Here is a 22,925-nt window from a genome sequence, read left to right on the forward strand (position 1 = left end):
CCCAATGCAAATTAACTTCAGGTATCGGACGAGAGCTGGTGTATTCAGCATCGGTTTGGCAGTAGGCTGAATTTTCGTCGCAATTGGATGTCATTTAATGCTTCGGATAGGCAAAAAATCATGGAAAATGTTAGTATGTACGATGGAATAAAAATGTTCATCAGCCTACTGCACGTGGTATTCCCAGCCAGTCTCCCATGCAAGTACTAACCACGCCCGATGCAGCTTAACTTCAGTGATCGGACGAGAACAGGTGTATTCTGCAATGGTTTGGCAGTAGGCAGAATATTCGTCGGAATTGGATGTCATTTAATGCTACGGCTAGGCAAAAAAATCATAGGAAAAAGTTAGTATGTAATGTGGAATAAAAATGTTCATCAGCCTACTGCACGTGGTATTCCCAGCCAGTCTCCCATGCAAGTACTAACCACGCCCGATGCAGCTTAACTTCAGTGATCGGACGAGAACTGGTGTGTTCTGCAATGGTTTGGCAGTAGGCTGAATATTTGTCAGAATTGGATGTCGTTTAACGTTTCGGCTAGGCAAAAAATCCCGGGGAAAAGTTAGCATGTACGGTGGAATAAAAAAGTTGATAAGCCTACTGCACGTGGTATTCCCAGCCGGTCTCCCATGCAAGTACTAACCACGCCCGATGCAGCTTAACTTCAGCGATCGGAAGAGAACTGGTGTACTCTGCAATGGTTTGGCAGTAGGCTGAATATTTGTCGGAATTGGATGTAATTTAATACTTCGGCTAGGCAACAAATCCCGGGAAAAAGTTGGTATGTACGGTGAAATAAAAATGTTGATAAACCTACTGCACGTTGTATTCCCAACTGATCTCCCATGCAAGTACTAAGCATGCCCGATGCAAATTAACTTCAGGTATCGGACGAGAGCTGGTGTATTCAGCATCGGTTTGGCAGTAGGCTGAATTTTCGTCGCAATTGGATGTCATTTAATGCTTCGGCTCGGCAAAAAATCATGGAAAAAGTTAGTATGTACGATGGAATAAAAATGTTCATCAGCCTACTGCACGTGGTATTCCCAGCCAGTCTCCCATGCAAGTACTAACCACGCCCGATGCAGCTTAACTTCAGTGATCGGACGAGAACAGGTGTACTCTGCAATGGTTTGGCAGTAGGCAGAATATTCATCGGAATTGGATGTCATTTAATGCTACGGCTAGGCAAAAAAATCATAGGAAATAGTTAGTATGTAATGTGGAATAAAAATGTTGATGAGCCTACTGCACGTCGTATTCGCAGCCGGTCTCTCATGCATGTACTAACCACGCCCGGTGCAGCTAAACTTCAGGGATCGGACGAGAACTGTGTGTTCTGCAATGGTTTGGCAGTAGGCTGAATATTTGTCGGAATTGGATGTAATTTAATACTTCGGCTAGGCAACAAATCCCGGGAAAAAGTTGGTATATACGGTGAAATAAAAATGTTGATAAGCCAACTGCACGTGGTATTCCCAGCCGGTCTCCCATGCAAGTACTAACCATGCCCGATGCAGATTAACTTCAGTGATCGGACGAGAACTGGTGTATTCTACACTGGTTTGACAGAAGTCTGAATATTCGTCAGAATTAGATGTCGTTTAATGCTTCGACTAGGCAAAAAATCCCGGGAAAAAGTTAGTATGTACTATGGAATAAAAATGTTGATGAGAAAACTGCACGTGGTATTCCCAGAAGGTCTCCCATGTAAGTACTAACCACGCCCGATGCAGCTTAACTTCAGCGATCGGACGAGAACTGGTGTACTCTGCAATGGTTTGGCAGTAGGCTGAATATTCGTCGGAATTGGATGTAATTTAATACTTCGGCTAGGCAACAAATCCCAGGAAAAAGTTGGTATGTACGGTGAAATAAAAATGTTGTTGAGCCTAATGCACGTGGTATTCCCAGCCGGTCTCCCATGCAAGTACTAACCACGCCAGATGCATCTTAACTTTAGTGATCGGACGAGAACTGGTGTATTCTGCAATGGTTTGGCAGTAGGCTGAATATTCGTCCGAATTGTATGTCATTTAATGCTTCGGCTAGGCAAAAAATCCCGGGAAAAAGTTGGTATGTACGGTGAAATAAAAATGTTGATAAGCCTAATGCAGGTGGTATTCCCAGCCGGTCTCCCATGCAAGTACTAACCATGCGCGATGCAGATTAACTTCAGTGATCGGACGAGAACTGGTGTATTCTACACTGGTTTGACAGAAGTCTGAATATTCGTCAGAATTAGATGTCGTTTAATGCTTCGACTAGGCAAAAAATGCCGGGGAAAAGTTAGTATGTACTATGGAATAAAAGTGTTGATGAGAAAACTGCACGTGGTATTCCCAGCAGGTCTCCCATGTAAGTACTAACCACGCCCGATGCAGCTTAACTTCAGCGATCGGACGAGAACTGGTGTACTCTGCAATGGTTTGGCAGTAGGCTGAATATTCGTCGGAATTGGATGTAATTTAATACTATGGCTAAGCAACAAATCCCGGGAAAAAGTTGGTATGTACGGTGAAATAAAATTGTTGATAAGCCTACTGCACGTGGTATTCCCAGCCGGTCTCCCATGCAAGTACTAACCATGCCCGATGCAGATTAACTTCAGTAATCGGACCTGAACTGGTGTACTCTGCTTTGGTTTGGCAGTAGGCTGAATATTCGTCCGAATTGTATGTCATTTAATGCTTCGTCTAGGCAAAAAGTCATGGGAAAAAGTTAGTATGTAATGTGGAATAAAAATGTTGATGAGCCTACTGCACGTGGTATTCCCAGCTGGTCTCCTGTGCAAGTACTAACCACGCCCGATGCAGCTTAACTTCAGTAATCGGACTAGAACTGGTGTATTATGCAATGGTTTGGCAGTAGACTGAATATTTGTCAGAATTGGATGTAATTTAATACTTCGGCTAGGCAACAAATCCCGAGAAAAAGTTGGTATGTACGGTGGAATAAAAATGTTGATAAGCCTACTGCACGTGGTATTCCCAGCAGGTCTCCCATGCTAGTACTAACCATGCCCGATGCAGATTAACTTCAGTGATCAGACGAGAACTGGTGTATTCTGCATTGGTTTGGCAGTAGGCTGAATATTCGTCGCAATTGGATGTCATTTAATGCTTCGGCTAGGCAAAAATTCATGGAAAAAAGTTAGTATGTACGGTGGAATAAAAATGTTCATCAGCCTACTGCACGTGGTATTCCCAGCCGGTCTCCCATGCAAGTACTAACCACGCCCGATGCAGCTTAACTTCAGTGATCGGACGAGAACTGGTGTATTCTGCAATGGTTTGGCCGTAGGCTGAATACTCGTCGGAATTGGATGTAATTTAATACTTCGGCTAGGCAACAAATGCCGGGAAAAAGTTGGTATGTACGGTGGAATAAAAATGTTGATAAACCTACTGCACGTTGTATTCCAAACTGATCTCCCATGCAAGTACTAAGCATGCCCAATGCAAATTAACTTCAGGTATCGGACGAGAGCTGGTGTATTCAGCATCGGTTTGGCAGTAGGCTGAATTTTCGTCGCAATTGGATGTCATTTAATGCTTCGGATAGGCAAAAAATCATGGAAAATGTTAGTATGTACAATGGAATAAAAATGTTCATCAGCCTACTGCACGTGGTATTCCCAGCCAGTCTCCCATGCAAGTACTAACCACGCCCGATGCAGCTTAACTTCAGTGATCGGACGAGAACAGGTGTATTCTGCAATGGTTTGGCAGTAGGCAGAATATTCGTCGGAATTGGATGTCATTTAATGCTACGGCTAGGCAAAAAAATCATAGGAAAAAGTTAGTATGTAATGTGGAATAAAAATGTTCATCAGCCTACTGCACGTGGTATTCCCAGCCAGTCTCCCATGCAAGTACTAACCACGCCCGATGCAGCTTAACTTCAGTGATCGGACGAGAACTGGTGTGTTCTGCAATGGTTTGGCAGTAGGCTGAATATTTGTCAGAATTGGATGTCGTTTAACGTTTCGGCTAGGCAAAAAATCCCGGGGAAAAGTTAGCATGTACGGTGGAATAAAAAAGTTGATAAGCCTACTGCACGTGGTATTCCCAGCCGGTCTCCCATGCAAGTACTAACCACGCCCGATGCAGCTTAACTTCAGCGATCGGAAGAGAACTGGTGTACTCTGCAATGGTTTGGCAGTAGGCTGAATATTTGTCGGAATTGGATGTAATTTAATACTTCGGCTAGGCAACAAATCCCGGGAAAAAGTTGGTATGTACGGTGAAATAAAAATGTTGATAAACCTACTGCACGTTGTATTCCCAACTGATCTCCCATGCAAGTACTAAGCATGCCCGATGCAAATTAACTTCAGGTATCGGACGAGAGCTGGTGTATTCAGCATCGGTTTGGCAGTAGGCTGAATTTTCGTCGCAATTGGATGTCATTTAATGCTTCGGCTCGGCAAAAAATCATGGAAAAAGTTAGTATGTACGATGGAATAAAAATGTTCATCAGCCTACTGCACGTGGTATTCCCAGCCAGTCTCCCATGCAAGTACTAACCACGCCCGATGCAGCTTAACTTCAGTGATCGGACGAGAACAGGTGTACTCTGCAATGGTTTGGCAGTAGGCAGAATATTCATCGGAATTGGATGTCATTTAATGCTACGGCTAGGCAAAAAAATCATAGGAAATAGTTAGTATGTAATGTGGAATAAAAATGTTGATGAGCCTACTGCACGTCGTATTCGCAGCCGGTCTCTCATGCATGTACTAACCACGCCCGGTGCAGCTAAACTTCAGGGATCGGACGAGAACTGTGTGTTCTGCAATGGTTTGGCAGTAGGCTGAATATTTGTCGGAATTGGATGTAATTTAATACTTCGGCTAGGCAACAAATCCCGGGAAAAAGTTGGTATATACGGTGAAATAAAAATGTTGATAAGCCAACTGCACGTGGTATTCCCAGCCGGTCTCCCATGCAAGTACTAACCATGCCCGATGCAGATTAACTTCAGTGATCGGACGAGAACTGGTGTATTCTACACTGGTTTGACAGAAGTCTGAATATTCGTCAGAATTAGATGTCGTTTAATGCTTCGACTAGGCAAAAAATCCCGGGAAAAAGTTAGTATGTACTATGGAATAAAAATGTTGATGAGAAAACTGCACGTGGTATTCCCAGAAGGTCTCCCATGTAAGTACTAACCACGCCCGATGCAGCTTAACTTCAGCGATCGGACGAGAACTGGTGTACTCTGCAATGGTTTGGCAGTAGGCTGAATATTCGTCGGAATTGGATGTAATTTAATACTTCGGCTAGGCAACAAATCCCAGGAAAAAGTTGGTATGTACGGTGAAATAAAAATGTTGATAAGCCTACTGCACGTGGTATTCCCAGCCGGTCTCCCATGCAAGTACTAACCATGCCCGATGCAGATTAACTTCAGTAATCAGACGAGAACTGGTGTACTCTGCTTTGGTTTGGCAGTAGGCTGAATATTCGTCGAAATTGTATGTCATTTAATGCTTCGGCTAGGCAAAAAATCATGGAAAAATGTTAGTATGTACGATGGAATAAAAATGTTCATCAGCCTACTGCATGTGGTATTCCCTGCCGGTCTCCCATGCAAGTACTAACCACGCCCGATGCAGCTTAACTTCAGTGATCGGACGAGAACTGGTGTATTCTGCAATGGTTTGGCAGTAGGCTGAATACTCGTCGGAATTGGATGTCATTAAATGCTACGGCTAGGCAAAAAATCATGGGAAAAGTTAGTATGTAATGTGGAATAAAAATGTTGCTGAACCTACTGCACGTGGTATTCTCAGCCGGTCTCCCATGCAAGTACTAACCACTCCCGATGCAGCTTAACTTCAGTGATCGGACAAGAACTGGTGTGTTCTGCAATGGTTTGGCAGTAGGCTGAATATTTGTTGGAATTGGATGTAATTTAATACTTCGGCTAGGCAAAAAATCCCGGAACAAAGATAGTGTGTACGGTGGAATAATAATGTTGATGAGCCTAATGCACGTGGTATTCCCAGCCAGTCTCCCATGCAAGTACTAACCACGCCCGATGCAGCTTAACTTCAGTGATCGGATGGGAACTGGTGTATTCTGCAATGGTTTGGCAGTAGGCTGAATATTCGTCCGAATTGTATGTCATTTAATGCTTCGTCTAGGCAAAAAATCATGGGGAAAAGTTAGTATGTAATGTGGAATAAAAATGTTGATGAGCCTACTGCACGTGGTTTTCCCAGCTAGTCTCCCGTGCAAGTACTAACCACGCCCGATGCAGCTTAACTTCAGTGATCGGACGAGAACTGGTGTATTCTGCAATGGTTTGGCAGTAGGCTGAATACTCGTCGGAATTGGATGTCATTAAATGCTACGGCTAGGCAAAAAATCATGGGAAAAGTTAGTATGTAATGTGGAATAAAAATGTTGCTGAACCTACTGCACGTGGTATTCTCAGCCGGTCTCCCATGCAAGTACTAACCACGCCCGATGCAGCTTAACTTCAGTGATCGGATGGGAACTGGTGTATTCTGCAATGGTTTGGCAGTAGGCTGAATATTTGTCCGAATTGTATGTCATTTAATGCTTCGTCTAGGCAAAAAATCATGGGGAAAAGTTAGTATGTAATGTGGAATAAAAATGTTGATGAGCCTACTGCACGTGGTTTTCCCAGCTAGTCTCCCGTGCAAGTACTAACCACGCCCGATGCAGCTTAACTTCAGTGATTGGACGAGAACTGGTGTATTCTGCAATGGTTTGGCAGTAGGCTGAATAACTGTCGGAATTGGATGTAATTTAAAACTTCGGCTAGGCAACAAATCCCGAGAAAAAGTTGGTATGTACGGTGGAATAAAAATGTTGATAAGCCTACTGCACGTGGTATTCCCAGCCGGTCTCCCATGCAAGTACTAACCATGCCGAATGCAGATTAACTTCAGTGATCGGACGAGAACTGATGTACTCTGCATTGGTTTGGCAGTAGGCTGAATATTAGTCGGAATTGGATGTAATTTAATACTTCGGCTAGGCAACAAATCCAGGAAAAAAGTTAGTATGTAATGTGGAATAAAAATGTTGATGAGCCTACTGCACGTGGTATTCCCAGCTGGACTCCCGTGCAAGTACTAACCACGCCCGATGCGGCTTAACTTCAGTGATCGGACGAGAACTGGTGTATTCTGCAATGGTTTGGCAGTAGGCTGAATATTTGTCAAAATTGGATGTAATTTAATACTTCGGCTAGGCAACAAATCCCGAGAAAAAGTTGGTATGTACGGTGGAATAAAAATGTTGATGAGCCTACTGCACGTGGTATTCCCAGCTGGTCTCCCGTGCAAGTACTAACCACGCACGATGCGGCTTAACTTCAGTGATCGGACGAGAACTGGTGTATTCTGCAATGGTTTGGCAGTAGGCAGAATATTCGTCGGAATTGGATGTCATTTAATGCTACGGCTAGGCAAAAAATAAGAGGAAAAAGTTAGTATGTAACGTGGAATAAAAATGTTGATGAGCCTTCTGCACGAGGTATTCCCAGCCGGTCTCCCATGCAAGTACTAACCACTCCCGATGCAGCTTAACTTCAGTGATCGGACGAGAACTGGTGTATTCTGCAATGGTTAGGCAGTAGGCTGAATATTCGTTGCAATTGGATGTCATTTATTGCTTCGGCTATGCAAAAAATCCCTCGAAAAAAGTTAGTATGTATGCAACTAATAAGTATTCTAATTATGTATGCAACTAACAAGTATTCTAATTATGTATGCAACTAATAAGTATTCTAATCATGTATGCAACTAATAAGTATTCTAATTATGTATGCAACTAATAAGTATTCTAATTGGGTATGCAACTAATAAGTATTCTAATTATATAACCCACAGCTAACCAGAATTACACTAATTATGTATGCAACTAATAAGTATTCTAATTATGTATGCAACTAATAAGTATTCTAATTATGGATGCAACTAATAAGTATTCTAATTATGTATGCAACTAATATGTATTCTAATTATGTATGCAACTAATAAGTATTCTAATTATGTATGCAACTAATACGTATTCTAATTGGGTATGCAACTAATAAGTATTCTAATTATATAACCCACAGCTAACCACAATTCCACTAATTATGTATGCAACTTATAAGTATTCTAATTATGTATGCAACTAATAAGTATTCTAATTATGTATGCAACTAATACGTATTCTAATTGGGTATGCAACTAATACGTATTCTAATTATATAACCCACAGCTAACCAGAATTACACTAATTATGTATGCAACTAATAAGTATTCTAATTATGTATGCAACTAATAAGTATTCTAATTATGTATGCAACTAATAAGTATTCTAATTATGTATGCAACTAATAAGTATTCTAATTATGTATGCTACTAATAAGTATTCTAATTATGTATGCAACTAATAAGTATTCTAAATATGTATGCAACTAATAAGTATTCTAATTATGTATGCAACTAATAAGTATTCTAATTATGTATGCAACTAATAAGTATTCTAATTATGTATGAAACTAATAAGTAGTCTAATTATGTATGCAACTAATAAGTGTTCTAATTATGTATGCAACTAATAAGTATTCTAATTGGCTTTGCAACTAATAAGTATTCACAGCACAGAGTACTTAATTCACCTCAACTTATCCGAGTGGGTGAAGATGGTATTATTTCAGTGGGTATCTTCACAGCGATTCACCAACTTTGACAATGAAGTAGCATGTCTTCCTTCAACTACCATATGACTTTACGGGGAATATCTCAATACAGCCTAGTTTTCCAATCAATCGATGTTGGTCAATTATCCTATTTGTCCGACGGACATGAGTAGGGTGAAGGACAACTTTTGGAACACAATCATCTTATTGAGAATCTTGATGGAGATAGTGTTTATGTCTAACATATAATGAGATACTTAAGTCACATATACTCTTGTGTTGAAACAACCAGAATTCTAATGTTAAACCAAATACACCAACCAGTACAAACTGTATATACAACTCAATTTACTGCACGGTGAATGTGACAAAACTTAGTACATTCACCTGACTTCATCCTTGTGGTTTAATAAGTTTATAAAACCATATAACCCAACTGGTGAATGGGAGTTTATTTGTGAATTTGCCGGCAATGTGAATTATATACCAAATAAGACTTCATCCAAATACACCTCATGTCGTAGTAAGCATAATTATGATTTAAAAATAAATATACCAACCAGTTCAAACTGTATATACAACTCAATTTACTGCACGGTGAATGTGACAAAACTTAGTACATTCGCCTGACTTCATCCTTGTGGTTTAATAAGTTTATAAAACCATATAATCCAACCCGTGAATGGGAGTTTATTTGTGAATTCGCCGGCAATGTGAATTATATAGCAATTAAGACTTCACCCAAATACACCTCGTGTCGTAGTAAGCATAATTACGATTTAAAAATAAATATACCAACCAGTTCAAACTGTATATACAACTCAATTTAATGCACGGTGAATGTGACAAAACTTAGTACATTCACCCGACTTCATCCTTGTGGTTTAATAAGTTTATAAAACCACATAATCCGACCCGTGAATGGGAGTTTATTTGTGAATTCGCCGGCAATGTGAATTATATAGCAATTAAGACTTCACCCAAATACACCTCGTGTCGTAGTAAGCATAATTACGATTTAAAAATAAATATACCAACCAGTTCCAACTGTATATATAACTCAATTTAATGCACGGAGAATGTGACAAAACTTAGTACATTCACCCGACTTCATCCTTGAGATTTAATAAGTTTATAAAACCACATAATCCAACCCGTGAATGGGAGTTTATTTGTGAATTCGCCGGCAATGTGAGTTGTGTAGCAACTAAGACTTCATCCAAATCTCAGACTAGTTTAATAGTCTGAAAGTATAACTTATAAATCTACATTGTGGCCATCCTGTTCACTTGTAAATGTGCTAATTGCGCTGACCACCCTACAAAGGAGCGAGTAGACCATGTTAAAATCTATAAAGTTTATTTTTCAGTAAACACAATGTTACTACACTCACACCGCCACATTAGGGATTGGTCAGTTACTTCGGCCTATGGGGGTTCGGCAGATTCCATTTTGCCAGCTGTAAATCTCAGTCAAATAAAAAAAGTGGGTGACCCCCCCACATTATATTTTAAAACTTAAAACATGCTGACCCCCTAAAAAAACAAAGAAACATTAACAGTTTTGGCTCTGACATGATTACAAAAAGTATTATATGTGCATTATATGGTTTGCCATAATTTTGACATAATTTTTTAGCGTTTGCATTTAATAGACCTTAGGAGGGGAGGGGAAACATAAAGCCAAAAAATGACTACAGAAAAGGCTGCAGGAAGGAGGGAAATCTATGCTGCTAAAGATAGTAAATAAAAGCAAAGCTGTGGAGTGCTTACTCGATAAACGCCCTTATAAGATAGGAAAAGAGGATTTGAATCTAGGCGGTTTGAACTCTTTGAAAACTAAGTTGGATTTAAAATATCTTTCATATCTTATAGACCGGGAAAGCTTTCCACCCGAAGCACAGTCTGTGCTTATGAAAACAAAGGAAATTTTTGTTGGATTTTGGTATTTTACAGAGCAAAATATGCATATTTAAAAGTTAAAAAAACAAAAAACTATTTATTTATTTTAATTTATATATCAGCATTTTCACAAATTTAACTTTTTTGACTTGCTGAACAAAAGCTGTCACTGCTCTTTGTACTAATTGCTGTGTTGTCTTTCCGTCTCCTGTTATAATTGGATAAATCCAGTAAGTATCTTATACAATAGTGACTTCAGACTTTAAATAAAATAATCTGATATCAGCAGCACATGGACTTGGGATGTGTTTAAAACTTAACTGTATAATTGGGGTTCTAGCCACATTGCATAATCTGTTAGTTATTTGGCAAAATAGTTAGTCTATAACATTTTTTGCATTAACAAATTTATAGGCAATATAGGTAATAGTTATTATTAAAAACACATTTGTACGATTACCTTTTTTATCGTTTGTTCTGAAATAAAAATTTTAAAAATATATGCATGAGCGCGTGTGTGAATTCTGAAAAAACATGATATCAAAAACAGTGACCCCCCCCCCCTATTCGCACAATCAAAAACAGGGTAACCCCCCTACTGATCCACCGACCCCCCCTAGGCCGAAGTAACTGACCAATACCTTAGAATGAAAACCATGACTCTTCAGCAGTATAATTTGCAAAGAGGGAATTTTCCTGGTCGGATGTGGTTTCAGACCCATGTCCCTCTCCAGACAGCCAAAATGCTAAGTAGATTTTCAGACATTGTTCGTTTTCGACATTATGAATTACACAATCCCGTTTTCATTATGAATTAATAATAGTTATAGCTTGAACGCTTTTTTAGCTTTATAATGTCAGTAATAAAATAGTTATTCGTAAACCCTTAGCGCTCACTTTTTCTCATAAAAAATAAAGTGACCAATCGAAAAAAAAATTACGTATACATCAGAATTTGGTTGACGCACCGTATCTACTACGTGAGCAAAATGTCAGTATTTTGCATCGGCATTCGGCTAAAATTTAGAAAGTGGTGTAATGAAAATTCTACCCTGAACAAAAATGCAAAACACTGCTTCTCCATTTCGTTCTTGGTTACATTATTTTTTTATTATAGCTCAACAAATTAATGTGAATAGTCGATTGGGCCAATTTAACCAAACTTGTAATTTTTATATGTCAAGTGCAAATGGATAAATACGATTATTCCTTATTATTATACATCTGTCACCGTAACGCCATAAGTTGTAGCGTGCAGTACTTTTGCGGTATTTTACGAGGTATTTTCATCATATCATATATATAAATATATGAAATATAAATTCCAAACATGGAATGATTATGCGCATAAGTGTCCTCTAATAATAAAAACAAACATGGCTGCCAAAAGAGTTTGACCGGACTTAACACAAAAAAGTTGCTGATTTTGTTCTATTTTGAATTTTGGCATTCCCACGGAAGGAAAAGATGTATAATAATAAGGTTAATACGAGAAAACTCCGAAGTATGCACTCAGACAGTACACTGCGCATCGGCCGATACTCCAGTCTTCGTTCATACTTTGAGGTATTCCAGAGGCGGATACAGGATTTGTGTCATTTTACATTACGTCGTGTATTTAAGGTCATATCATGGTGACATTGTAATTACACATATAAGGCATACGATAAAACCTTTGTGGACCAGATACAAGTTTTACTACCCTCGGCCGTACGGCTTACACATCCTTGCAAACTCGGGCGCATCTGCTGCACGACTTGGTAGCAAAAGATGCATCCAGTCTATAAATATTATAAACGCACAGCTTGGAGATAGATTCTGGCTTAAAAAATGTTAAACTGTTTTTCATATCAATTCAAAGGCTAAATAAGTGGCTAAATGCTTCATTGCACAACTGTTCCATGATACGACCTGACCAGCTTGACAAAAGTTTATTTAAGCTTTTTATACGAACAATAGATTGAATAACAGATTTTTAATCATATTGTTCGATCAGTTTATTTTTAAAAACAAGAGGCCATCACGAAACAGAATTAACAATATTCACATAACATAACATTATGTGGTACCCCCCCCCCCCACACACACACACAAATGAACTACATAAACATACATTATTTGTAAATTTTTATTACACTTATTTATTTAAAGTGCTGGTACAAGCTGAACAGACCAGACTTATATACAGGCTATACTAGCTTGTGAGTTGTTAAGAGGTATCAACACAATCCAGCAATTAAGTTAAAAAATATATATATAAAAAGTATGATCAATACCAAAAATTAACTAGTACATATTACAAACAAATAAATATTGAACCAATCAGGCTGGTGATTTTTCAAAAAAACGAAAATAAAAAAAAGTTGATTGATGATTTACACTTATTTTATGTCACAGACTGCCATAAATATTACAATAACTTGTAAGAGTTATTCAAAATTGCCCCTTATTTTTTGGAATGTGCACTTCAACTCGTTCCGCCAAAATTACAGACTTGTAGGAACTGAGGTGAATGTATTAATTCTATTAGAAGCACATTATATACATGTAATACCACTTAGTTTTCTATATAATAGGTCTATGAAGTATTAAAAGAAAATTACATTTTTTGTACACAGGGTCAATAAAATAAGACTTGTTTTAACCATATGAATCACCGGTCATTTACATAAACAAATGCAATACTAATAGAACAGATATGGTAGGAGTACTACATGTTCCCATTACTGTAAAATACTTTATTTTCACTTGGAATTAATTTTCGCAAAAAGTCTTTTCAGTGAAAATTAATTTCAGCTAAAATAAAGTATATCACAGTATATAAAATATACAGAAGAAGACATTAAGTTTTAACTGAAAGCTAGTCACAGAATTACATATAAATTTTAAATGGTCTTGGCATAACGCACATCACAGTTTCTCTCCTAATTTCACCTACACCAGCAACAAATTTGCCTCTAATACGTTGAACAGGCAAGAATGATGCTGGACCAGTCAACTCAAAAAGATTTCTACACCAGACTTCAAACTGGTTCCCCATAGTAGTTTCTTTCTGGATGCTTTTGAAACCACCTTACTTTTGCAAAGAAAAAAGTCTGTGATTTCCTTTCAACAATGATTGACTGTGACAAATAATACTCCACAATACCAGGTCGATAAGTATTTCCAGAAGAATCAATTCTGCCTTCATCACCATGCCAACTAGCAATAATATAAGCAGATCTGCTATGTCTACACTTTTCTGAACCAAGAATCCCATGCATCAATCCACATTCCAATGTATTGTAGCACTTTACTGCTCCAGTGATACACTCTATTCACATTTTCCAATATTGTACAATAAGATTCTTTAAGGTAGTCGGTCATAGCGTCATCATAGTACTCTATGTGTGCTGCACCATTAGGGATATAGAATGAAGTACTTTCGCACCACTGAGACTGTGACATGACCACTTCACCTTGAGAAAGCATTACACATTGAAAGAACAATTGGCAGTCACTGAATGTTTCTTCAAACGACACCATTTTGTTCTTATTTGGTAATGTTTCTTGAAACTCATTATTGAACAACACTGGAAGAGACAAGTCCATAAGCATTTGTGAATTTGTGAACTTTCTCATAATCTGTATTTCTATTGATTTTTTGATTAGCATAGTGCCCAGATAAAACTCCATTAAGTCTCTCATATGGAAATGTCCAAAAGGCATAGATCGGTCCATAATCCAAAATGCAATCAGCAAGGTGACTGTGTAAATGCATGTTAGGTGTTACTGCACTTGATCCATAAATTCTTTCAAATTCCCTACAAAATCTCATTAAGTAACTGTGAGATTTACCAACATTTGCAATGGTGAGTACAGGTGTACACAAAAGATGACATGCCAATACAAATAGACGCCAGCATTCTAATTCAGGTTTAGGCAAAACACCTTTCAATGAAAACAAAGAGAAAAATATGATCCAGTTCTGCTGTAAACCCACCAAAATTGCTAGCAATTTTGTGTGGAATTCTCCCCATATCTGAGGGGGTCTTTGTGCTGTCTACCTTGTGTTGGATTATTTCTAATTGCTCTTTTGTAATCTTTGATTTGTCAACCCAAATTTTTTTCATTAAGCGCTTGCCTGTTCCAAGAAATAAATTATGTAATGGATCAATGACATGAAATCGCACACAATCAAAATATGGTAATTCCAATAATATGGTATAACGCACACCATATTTGCTCTCAAGTTCAGTCCTACTTGATTTATTTCTTTTAGTTATTATTTCGTCAACCTGTTCCTGGTGCCTAACTTTGTTTCTGGCCTGACAAGGCTGAAAACCACCAAAATTGGGTTTTGAACCAAACTGGCCTGATGGAAATGTCTTTTCACATTTCGAACAACCTTGTTTTGCCATAAAGCTTAAAAAACCACACAGTTTCCTTGTAGCAGGTATATCTGATGCTGTACACAAAAGAGCTACTTTGAATGTTTCTGCAATGAATCGTGAGCCATGGTGAGTTGTTGACAGTCCATCACTCCACAACACTTGTAACTCTTTCACTAGTGGTTCAAGGAAGGAGTTTACATTCAGTGAAGGCTCGCGTGGTCCAGGTATCACGCCAATAAGTATGGTGTTTTCCTTTTTGTATCTTTCGCCTCGTGGAAGATTCAAAATTATAGCATATACAGCACCTACAGAGAATGATGTGTGCTTGAATGGCTGGAACCAATCTATATTGAGTTGGATAGCATAATTGTTCTTATTCATCAGGAAAGGTTCTTTATTTACATGTTGAAATTCTCGCCATATTCGTCCATCATAAACATCAGCAAGCATTCCAGTAGGCACTTTTCGCTGTCGCCACATCACACACTTTACTGCAAAATCTTTCCTTTGCAGTAGATTCTTCAAGGAATCTGTTAAGGAAGTATAACAGTAAACCTTATGTGGATAATAGTGCATTTTGCCACCTTGCAAAATCACCTCCTTGAATAAACTTGCACCACATGACTGTCTGAATTTTTTTTGTGTGTGGTTGGGATACTCAACATGGGAACACAGTTTTCGTCGTTGCACCCCATTTCTGCATTCAAAGCAATCTGCATATTTGTATATATGACTGCATTTAGGACATACAATATATTTAGAAAACTTATCCGATAGAAGATTCATTTTTTTTTTCAACAAGTACAATGTTCCAGGAAAGAGAGTTGACAGTGCACCTAACCATGGTGAAAACCGCCCACTCACACTGAAAAATGTTTTCAAAAACGTCAGCAATACAGTAATTCCATTGTCTGAGATGTTAAAAAAAGTCCAGAAATAACAGACAAAAATACCTAACCAATTCAAAATAACTAGCAAGTATTTTTGATCAGCAAATGGGAGGTCCACCACTACTGGTGTTTCCTGGGCAGTTTTAGCTTCTTCCAAATCAATCATTATGTCTTCCTCAGTAATATTATCCCATATTTCAGTTCGGATAGAACCATCTAGTATTGGACTCATTTCATCAGTTTCGCCTTCAAGGTAGATTTTGTCTTCTTCAAGAAGTGCTGATGATATTTCAGTATCAGTGACTAATTTATCAGCATGATCATTGCTATCTGATACAAGAGTACAGTCATCGCCCAAATCTTCAACTTCTACTACACCAGACTGTATTGAATAGTCAGCATCATCTCTGAAGACTTCATTCTTACAAGCCCACTGATCATTCAAGCTATTGTAGTTCATTCCACGATGCCTTTTGAAAGTTTTCCATGTTACTGTATCATCACAATGAGAGCAATACTTTCGTTTCTTCACCATTGCACTGCAAAATAATAATAAACAATATACTCGTATTACAACAATGAATTGTCCACCAAAATATTGCTACATGTATCTAATTGGCTAACTACAAGATGGAGACAAAGACAATGATAGGGACAAGTATTTGTCCCTTCATCTGATGAAACAGAATTTTTAATAGCAAGCCATGCTTGACACAGTCCCTGTTATCAAATTTAAGACATATAGTTTTGTTTATAGTAATATACTTAGAACATAAACATGTCAGAAATATGGATACAGAAGATGATGCTTGATTATGGTGATTTTTTTAACATTAAAATGAATCTGATCGTCAAATGAGTACTTGTAAATATTGAGAAATATTGGTCTGGAAGAGCATTAATTAAAACAAAATGGCCACCAGTCAGCCATTTTAAATTGGATCTGAAAACTAAAATGATGTGCATCAAGGTCCCATAGTATACAAAATATGTAGCAAGTTTGAACAAAATCCATACATAAACCCCAAAATCAAGTTCTGGAATGCCAAAAATGCCTCAGTTACAAGTAGTTGGACGGGCTTCAAAAATTTTATTGTGTTTTGCCAACAGTTTTGAAGTAAAAGAAGTAATGTTTCATTGCATCGTTTACTGGAATCATTTACAATAACAAGTTTTTGCCTACAATTTAGTGTGGTTGTCAAACCATTGATTAAGCCATCATTATTATTATGTATGCTGATTTAATAGTGATAATTGTGGATGAACACATTCCAATGGATTGTTAAACGTGTACTGTAAATGTGAATTATTCATTGGTTATTTTTAATGACAACAATTTTTTTTTACATTGTTGGAAATATTTTCACTGGCGGAGTACTGTTAAATACTTTATTTTTGCTTGGAATTAATTTTCACTATTTGCGCTGAAGGAATGATTCAGTGAAAATAAAATTCAACAGATATACCTTTTTTTCTATATTTTACATTCAACTCATCAGAAATCAGTGAAAATAAATTGCATACATAACACCCGAAAATATCATTTCAGCAAAATTTAATTCCAGCTAAAATAAAGTATTTTACATAATACATAATACTGATGAAAAGATGAGTATCTCGAGAATGAAATATTATATAGAAGAATATTGCATTCTCCTACATTTGTGGAACTCTAGGGAGCAGTATGTTGTTTGGCTTGACTTTCCCTTTATATGTCAGGGAAAATAAATGGTTTTGCAGTATTGTGAAATACTTTATTTTTATTTAGAATTAATTTTCGCTATTTTTGCTGATAATTCAGTGTAAATAAAATCCAGTGAATAAACTCGCCAATAACCAGTGAAAACAAATTCCATACAAACACGAAAAAGGTCTTTTCAGCGAAAATTTATTCCTAAAGTATTTTATATAGTATATTGGGATCTGACCTGTTTATTTAATTTTTAGTGGTCTCAAAATGACAATGATCACCATGGGACATTTCTAATTATTTGCCTATTATTTTAGATATAAAAAGAGTAAATTTAACAGAAAATACTGAACATCTGAAGTGACTATTATAATTATATATGGCAAGCCAGATAGGCCAAAAACATTTTTTTTTATCACATAAATTTTTTTTTAAATTTCCAATTTTTTTTTATTTTCTTGAAAAAAATTACTGTTTTTTTTTATTTTTTACGATTTTTTTTTATTTTCACTTCTCCCCTAAATATTTTCTCGTTTTTTTTTTTTTTTGGCCTTTTTTTCTCTCTCTCCTTTTTTCCCTTTTTAAGCGATTGCGTGAGGGCGTTGTTCGCGTGCTGTTGAAAAAGACTCCCTGGACTATCGAATATTCTTACTTGGACGACCGCGTTGGACGATTTCAGAATCCGAATGGCCGGATTTTTAAATTACTTTTCTGTTGTACTGTGCACGCGTTCAGATGTCTACAGGTAAGAATCATGTTATTATGTGACTGTTATTGAATTTGTGGTGTGTTTTTCCTGTGGTAGTCGTTTCAGCGAATAATAACTCGCGTATAGTTTCTTTGGTCAAGTTGTTCGATGAGTTGATGAGTTGCATTCATTGAGTATACGATATGATTATATGGGATATGATGTTTTTTGGACTCTCATCTTTAAAATCATTAGTCCAGGTAATTTCTATCACCAATATTCAATGTCTCTATGCATGTGTGTTCTTCTTGTAAACCTTGGTCGAGACTAGCCCTACGTTTCGCGCTGTGTTGATCCGATGAAAGTAATTGACAATGCCCTTATCGGGGCCCCTACACGGGTGTGGTCAATATAAAACCCGACCCATTTCCACATCGGCGTTATCCCCACCCCACGCTACTCCTACACAGATAACCTGGGTGATGTGCTAGTTCGGAGAACATTAACTGGTATTGTTAATTTCAATACTGGGTATGTGATAATGCTTTTGATTACTATCAAGTATGGTTCCAAGAACTGTTACTTGTATTTCAATGTATCACATGAACTGGTTTGTGTATTGGGGAGCAGGGGATGAAAGTTATACTACTTGTGATAATACCTACAACTTTTTTTTACTTTTAGTGTCACTTTTACCTTGCCCGTATCATCAAAGATGGAAAGATATATTAAAGGAAAAATTTGTGTTCGGCGTTTTCGTCATCATTGTTGTCGTTGTTAATAATTGTTATTGTGTGCACAGTAACTTTACTAATTCTATACCAAACTTTATCAAACACTTTATTCATCAGTATAAAGTTTTCACGTAGTATGAACGACAGATGTCCTGTATCATGCAAAAATTGAGAAAATCTGATAAAATATTTTGACTTTCTAGACTGATCACTGGTGATATACATTCAAAGGTCACTGATCTCAGTGGAAATATGCATTGTTGTATGTGTGTAATGAAACAAATCATTTATCTTGTATTAATATCCTTGGTAATGTATCTCCCAAATCCCATGGGAATACTAGACTGGGTTTCAATACCAACTCATGGAGAGAGTTTTTGCAAAGTCTGATACACATTTGCAAACCTACCAATAAAATCTTTACGGAAAACAAGATGTCAAGCTAATAGAAAATCTGTTTAGTCCAAAGTTATCAAATCAAAAACAATACATAATAAAAAATACATAAGCAAAACGTTGCATCCACATTTTAAAAAGAAAATTATACTAAAATATATGTATTCTGTATTTGACAAACAGTCCATTCGACAAATGAAAATCAAAATTCACAGGAATTTGTTTCAGCTATTAGAACAGAATGATAGAGCTTAAATTTATAATACAAATTTAAAAAAAGCACTTCAAAAACAAAGATTGCAGTGTTTAAAGATTCTTAGGAGGCAACAGTACTGTTGACTTCTCTCTCCACTGGACACCAACTATTTAAGTTGATTTGCATACAAAGCAGAGCTTGCAACATGATAGCTATTGATAGAGGGCGTTGTTTTACTTTTCAAATAATACAATAGTCACACAATGAATATAATAACGCAGTTCATATTTGTCTCAGTGAATCATTAATTTTTGACAGACACCTGTACAAAATAATTGGACAAAAGCCAGCTAAGATTTTCTGTTATCTTGCATGTTTTATGAATCTATTCACGTCTAAATGCTGCATTATTTTTCTGAGATGAGGCATTTGTTTTTTATACTAAAATATCTGAATTACTTTGAATAAAACTGGAAATTATGTCCCTTAAAATAATTAAACAAATTAGGCATCAATGTTTTTGTAAGATATTTACATCAATCAAGGACATTCGATAGAGTACTTTCCCACTGTTTTTTCAACCCCAAAACTTGTTTGTATTGAAAATTAATTATGACAATGCATATTTATATTGAAACAAACTATGATAAAGGGAATAATATTATATAACAAAGGGCAAGTTTACCAGAGTATAAAAATAATTTTGTGCCTGATGTATGATTATAAATTGGTTTTATACTGTCAATGTGATGGTTCCACTGAATAATATGTTTCATTTATTGTATGTACAGGACACAAATATTGCCACAACTGTGGTGAAGGATTAATTAGTAACAGCAAATTCTGTTCTGGGTGTGGCACTAAGGCCTCAACAGGTATGTGATATTCACCTTGATATATCTCAAGTTATCATCAAGTTTATTTATCGTTGAACTTTGCTGATGTCATCCCTATACATCTTGTTTTATTTTCAGTCACTATGCTTTGGCCTAAATTTTTTTAGCCATAAAATGACATATAGTTCATACATTGACATCAAAGACATCCAGGAAGAAAAATAATGTCAAAAACATAACTGTGTGAGTTATGCTTGCAGGCCATAAACAAATCAACTTGTTAAAAAATGAGCTGGTATTTGATAAGCTCGTGACTATTCAGGACATATCAACAAAACTAACAATTTTTTTCTAACAATTTATTATTGGATGTTGACAGGACTTAATATAAGGATATAAGTAAGAACCATATTTGTTAAGGTATGGTTAATCAGATTGTATGCCTATCTTGCACTGATGTACATCACTTGTATACATCATGTACATCACTGGTATTCATCACTTGTATACATCATGTACATCACTGGTATTCATCACTTGTATACATCATGTACATCACTTGTATACATCACTTGTATACATCATGTACATCACTGGTATTCATCACTTGTATACATCATGTACATCACTGGTATTCATCACTTGTAAACATCATGTACATCACTGGTATTCATCACTTGTATACATCATGTACATCACTGGTATTCATCACTTGTATACATCATGTACATCACTGGTATACATCACTTGTATACATCATGTACATCAGTGGTATACATCACTTGTATACATCATGTACATCACTGGTATACATCACTTGTATACATCATGTACATCAGTGGTATACATCACTTGTATACATCATGTACATCACTGGTATTCATCACTTGTATACATCATGTACATCACTGGTATTCATCACTTGTATACATCATGTACATCAGTGGTATACATCACTTGTATACATCATGTACATCACTGGTATTCATCACTTGTATACATCATGTACATCACTGGTATACATCACTTGTATACATCATGTACATCACTGGTATACATCACTTGTATACATCACTTGTATACATCATGTACATCAATGATTACGCACGTAAGTGTCCTCTAATATTAAAAACAGACATGGCTGCCACCAGGGTTTGGTCGGAATCCACACAAATAAGTTTGCTGATTCTGTTCTAAATGTTTTGGACTTCGGCATTCCCATGATGTATCCTTGGGAGGAAAAGTATGCACTCAGACAGTACGCCATCGCATTGGACGCTGCGCATAATGTTTTCCTCACTGGCTCTCAAAAACACTAGTTTTATTTATGACAACCCTGCATGGTTTCCGCCAGAAGTAATGGATTTAATTTTCCTACAATAACCTGGACCTAGCTTATACCTAGACATGTGTGTCTCAGGCGCCCATTGTAAACGTAATGGCTCGTCTGTCTCAGTTTGCTCACGGACGACTAAAAGTCCACCCTGCCACTGTGGCATTTTGAGTGAGATGTTCTCAACCACACCATGCAAACACAACAAAAGAATTTTGAGTAAATTAAACATACATGTACACATGCTACTCCATTCGCTACATATACACCTGTACACTAATTTGCAAGACTAATTGCAGGGCTGCTTTTCATGTGATGAATTTGTAATTTTATTCTGATGTTCACTAGGTATAAGTCATGGATATTAGCCAGAAAATCAGGACAAGCTTTACAAAACATTGATGAGCAAGATGTACAATACAATGTAGCCGAATTGAAATTATTGGCAAAAACACAATTGTATGTAATAGTTGAACCAGGTAAGTCAATGTTTTAGATACATCTTTACAGACATGAAAACGAAACTGCGACAATTCAATAGAAAACAAAAACATTATAATGTCACTAATACAAGTGAATAATCAGCTGGCATGGCCGCAAGGAAAAAAATGATGAGGAACAGACAGTGTACAAAGTAAACAGAACAAAGAGAATGGACTACAATAACCACACACAACTACTGTAAAATCTGTATTAGAAGCAGCAGCTACTATTAAAATGATATAATGAAATGGAAGGGATGCGGCTTCTATTAGAGCATCTACACATATTTTGGTTCTTAGTTGTTTAAAAAAAGAATGCGTGCAACTTCTATTAGAAATGCGACTTTTAATACAGATTTTACGATATTATTGAATCATTCCTCCAACTAAGCAGTCTAGTGCGTTGTTACAGACTCAGTTGTCCATGTGTCTATTCACAAAGACCTATACTATTCATGGCCATTATTTTATCACAACAAGAAACTGATGGGTCATTTAAAAAGGCCCAGTTGTTGGAAGGTAACTTTTTGCATAAAATACAAAACAAGCCCAGAACAATTTAAAGTGCCTGTGCAATGCCCAACCATACGTTTCCCATTTTATATCTGTGTCCCACTGAAATGGACAGTTGTTGCATTCACCCATTTCAACAGAATATCAATTCATTTCCACGCGACTATCTTTTATTTGGTAACTGTGAATTGTGTTTGTTTTTTTAAATTTTTTCTCTAT

The 22,925-nt window shown here is 36.9% G+C and overlaps 1 non-coding gene and 28 pseudogenes across 1 annotated transcript; all 29 read right to left on the reverse strand.

Annotated features, from left to right (window-relative positions):
- Positions 1 to 162: 162 nt before the first annotated feature.
- LOC146745426 (5S ribosomal RNA) lies at positions 163 to 282 on the reverse strand (annotated as a pseudogene).
- A 97-nt stretch (positions 283 to 379) lies between these two features.
- Positions 380 to 499, reverse strand: LOC146745427 (5S ribosomal RNA; annotated as a pseudogene).
- Positions 500 to 595: 96 nt separating this feature from the next.
- On the reverse strand, positions 596 to 715 carry LOC146745428 (5S ribosomal RNA; annotated as a pseudogene).
- Positions 716 to 1,026: 311 nt separating this feature from the next.
- LOC146745429 (5S ribosomal RNA) lies at positions 1,027 to 1,146 on the reverse strand (annotated as a pseudogene).
- Positions 1,147 to 1,458: 312 nt separating this feature from the next.
- LOC146745430 (5S ribosomal RNA) lies at positions 1,459 to 1,578 on the reverse strand (annotated as a pseudogene).
- A 96-nt stretch (positions 1,579 to 1,674) lies between these two features.
- On the reverse strand, positions 1,675 to 1,794 carry LOC146745431 (5S ribosomal RNA; annotated as a pseudogene).
- Positions 1,795 to 1,890: 96 nt separating this feature from the next.
- Positions 1,891 to 2,010, reverse strand: LOC146745432 (5S ribosomal RNA; annotated as a pseudogene).
- A 312-nt stretch (positions 2,011 to 2,322) lies between these two features.
- Positions 2,323 to 2,442, reverse strand: LOC146745433 (5S ribosomal RNA; annotated as a pseudogene).
- A 96-nt stretch (positions 2,443 to 2,538) lies between these two features.
- On the reverse strand, positions 2,539 to 2,658 carry LOC146745434 (5S ribosomal RNA; annotated as a pseudogene).
- Positions 2,659 to 2,754: 96 nt separating this feature from the next.
- On the reverse strand, positions 2,755 to 2,874 carry LOC146745435 (5S ribosomal RNA; annotated as a pseudogene).
- Positions 2,875 to 2,970: 96 nt separating this feature from the next.
- LOC146745436 (5S ribosomal RNA) lies at positions 2,971 to 3,090 on the reverse strand (annotated as a pseudogene).
- A 96-nt stretch (positions 3,091 to 3,186) lies between these two features.
- On the reverse strand, positions 3,187 to 3,306 carry LOC146745437 (5S ribosomal RNA; annotated as a pseudogene).
- Positions 3,307 to 3,617: 311 nt separating this feature from the next.
- On the reverse strand, positions 3,618 to 3,737 carry LOC146745438 (5S ribosomal RNA; annotated as a pseudogene).
- Positions 3,738 to 3,834: 97 nt separating this feature from the next.
- On the reverse strand, positions 3,835 to 3,954 carry LOC146745439 (5S ribosomal RNA; annotated as a pseudogene).
- A 96-nt stretch (positions 3,955 to 4,050) lies between these two features.
- LOC146745440 (5S ribosomal RNA) lies at positions 4,051 to 4,170 on the reverse strand (annotated as a pseudogene).
- A 311-nt stretch (positions 4,171 to 4,481) lies between these two features.
- Positions 4,482 to 4,601, reverse strand: LOC146745441 (5S ribosomal RNA; annotated as a pseudogene).
- Positions 4,602 to 4,913: 312 nt separating this feature from the next.
- LOC146745442 (5S ribosomal RNA) lies at positions 4,914 to 5,033 on the reverse strand (annotated as a pseudogene).
- Positions 5,034 to 5,129: 96 nt separating this feature from the next.
- LOC146745443 (5S ribosomal RNA) lies at positions 5,130 to 5,249 on the reverse strand (annotated as a pseudogene).
- Positions 5,250 to 5,345: 96 nt separating this feature from the next.
- LOC146745444 (5S ribosomal RNA) lies at positions 5,346 to 5,465 on the reverse strand (annotated as a pseudogene).
- A 96-nt stretch (positions 5,466 to 5,561) lies between these two features.
- Positions 5,562 to 5,681, reverse strand: LOC146745445 (5S ribosomal RNA; annotated as a pseudogene).
- Positions 5,682 to 5,776: 95 nt separating this feature from the next.
- Positions 5,777 to 5,896, reverse strand: LOC146745446 (5S ribosomal RNA; annotated as a pseudogene).
- Positions 5,897 to 5,992: 96 nt separating this feature from the next.
- Positions 5,993 to 6,112, reverse strand: LOC146745447 (5S ribosomal RNA; annotated as a pseudogene).
- Positions 6,113 to 6,208: 96 nt separating this feature from the next.
- On the reverse strand, positions 6,209 to 6,328 carry LOC146745448 (5S ribosomal RNA; annotated as a pseudogene).
- Positions 6,329 to 6,423: 95 nt separating this feature from the next.
- On the reverse strand, positions 6,424 to 6,543 carry LOC146745449 (5S ribosomal RNA). Its single transcript, XR_014929633.1, has one exon. It is a non-coding gene; the product is annotated as a 5S ribosomal RNA (ribosomal RNA).
- A 96-nt stretch (positions 6,544 to 6,639) lies between these two features.
- LOC146745450 (5S ribosomal RNA) lies at positions 6,640 to 6,759 on the reverse strand (annotated as a pseudogene).
- Positions 6,760 to 6,855: 96 nt separating this feature from the next.
- Positions 6,856 to 6,975, reverse strand: LOC146745451 (5S ribosomal RNA; annotated as a pseudogene).
- Positions 6,976 to 7,071: 96 nt separating this feature from the next.
- On the reverse strand, positions 7,072 to 7,191 carry LOC146745452 (5S ribosomal RNA; annotated as a pseudogene).
- Positions 7,192 to 7,287: 96 nt separating this feature from the next.
- LOC146745453 (5S ribosomal RNA) lies at positions 7,288 to 7,407 on the reverse strand (annotated as a pseudogene).
- A 96-nt stretch (positions 7,408 to 7,503) lies between these two features.
- On the reverse strand, positions 7,504 to 7,623 carry LOC146745454 (5S ribosomal RNA; annotated as a pseudogene).
- Between the last annotated feature and the right edge of the window lie 15,302 nt (positions 7,624 to 22,925).

This window comes from Saccoglossus kowalevskii, chromosome 5 (assembly GCF_978046115.1).
Source record: "Saccoglossus kowalevskii chromosome 5, keSacKowa6.1, whole genome shotgun sequence".
NCBI lineage: Eukaryota > Metazoa > Hemichordata > Enteropneusta > Harrimaniidae > Saccoglossus > Saccoglossus kowalevskii.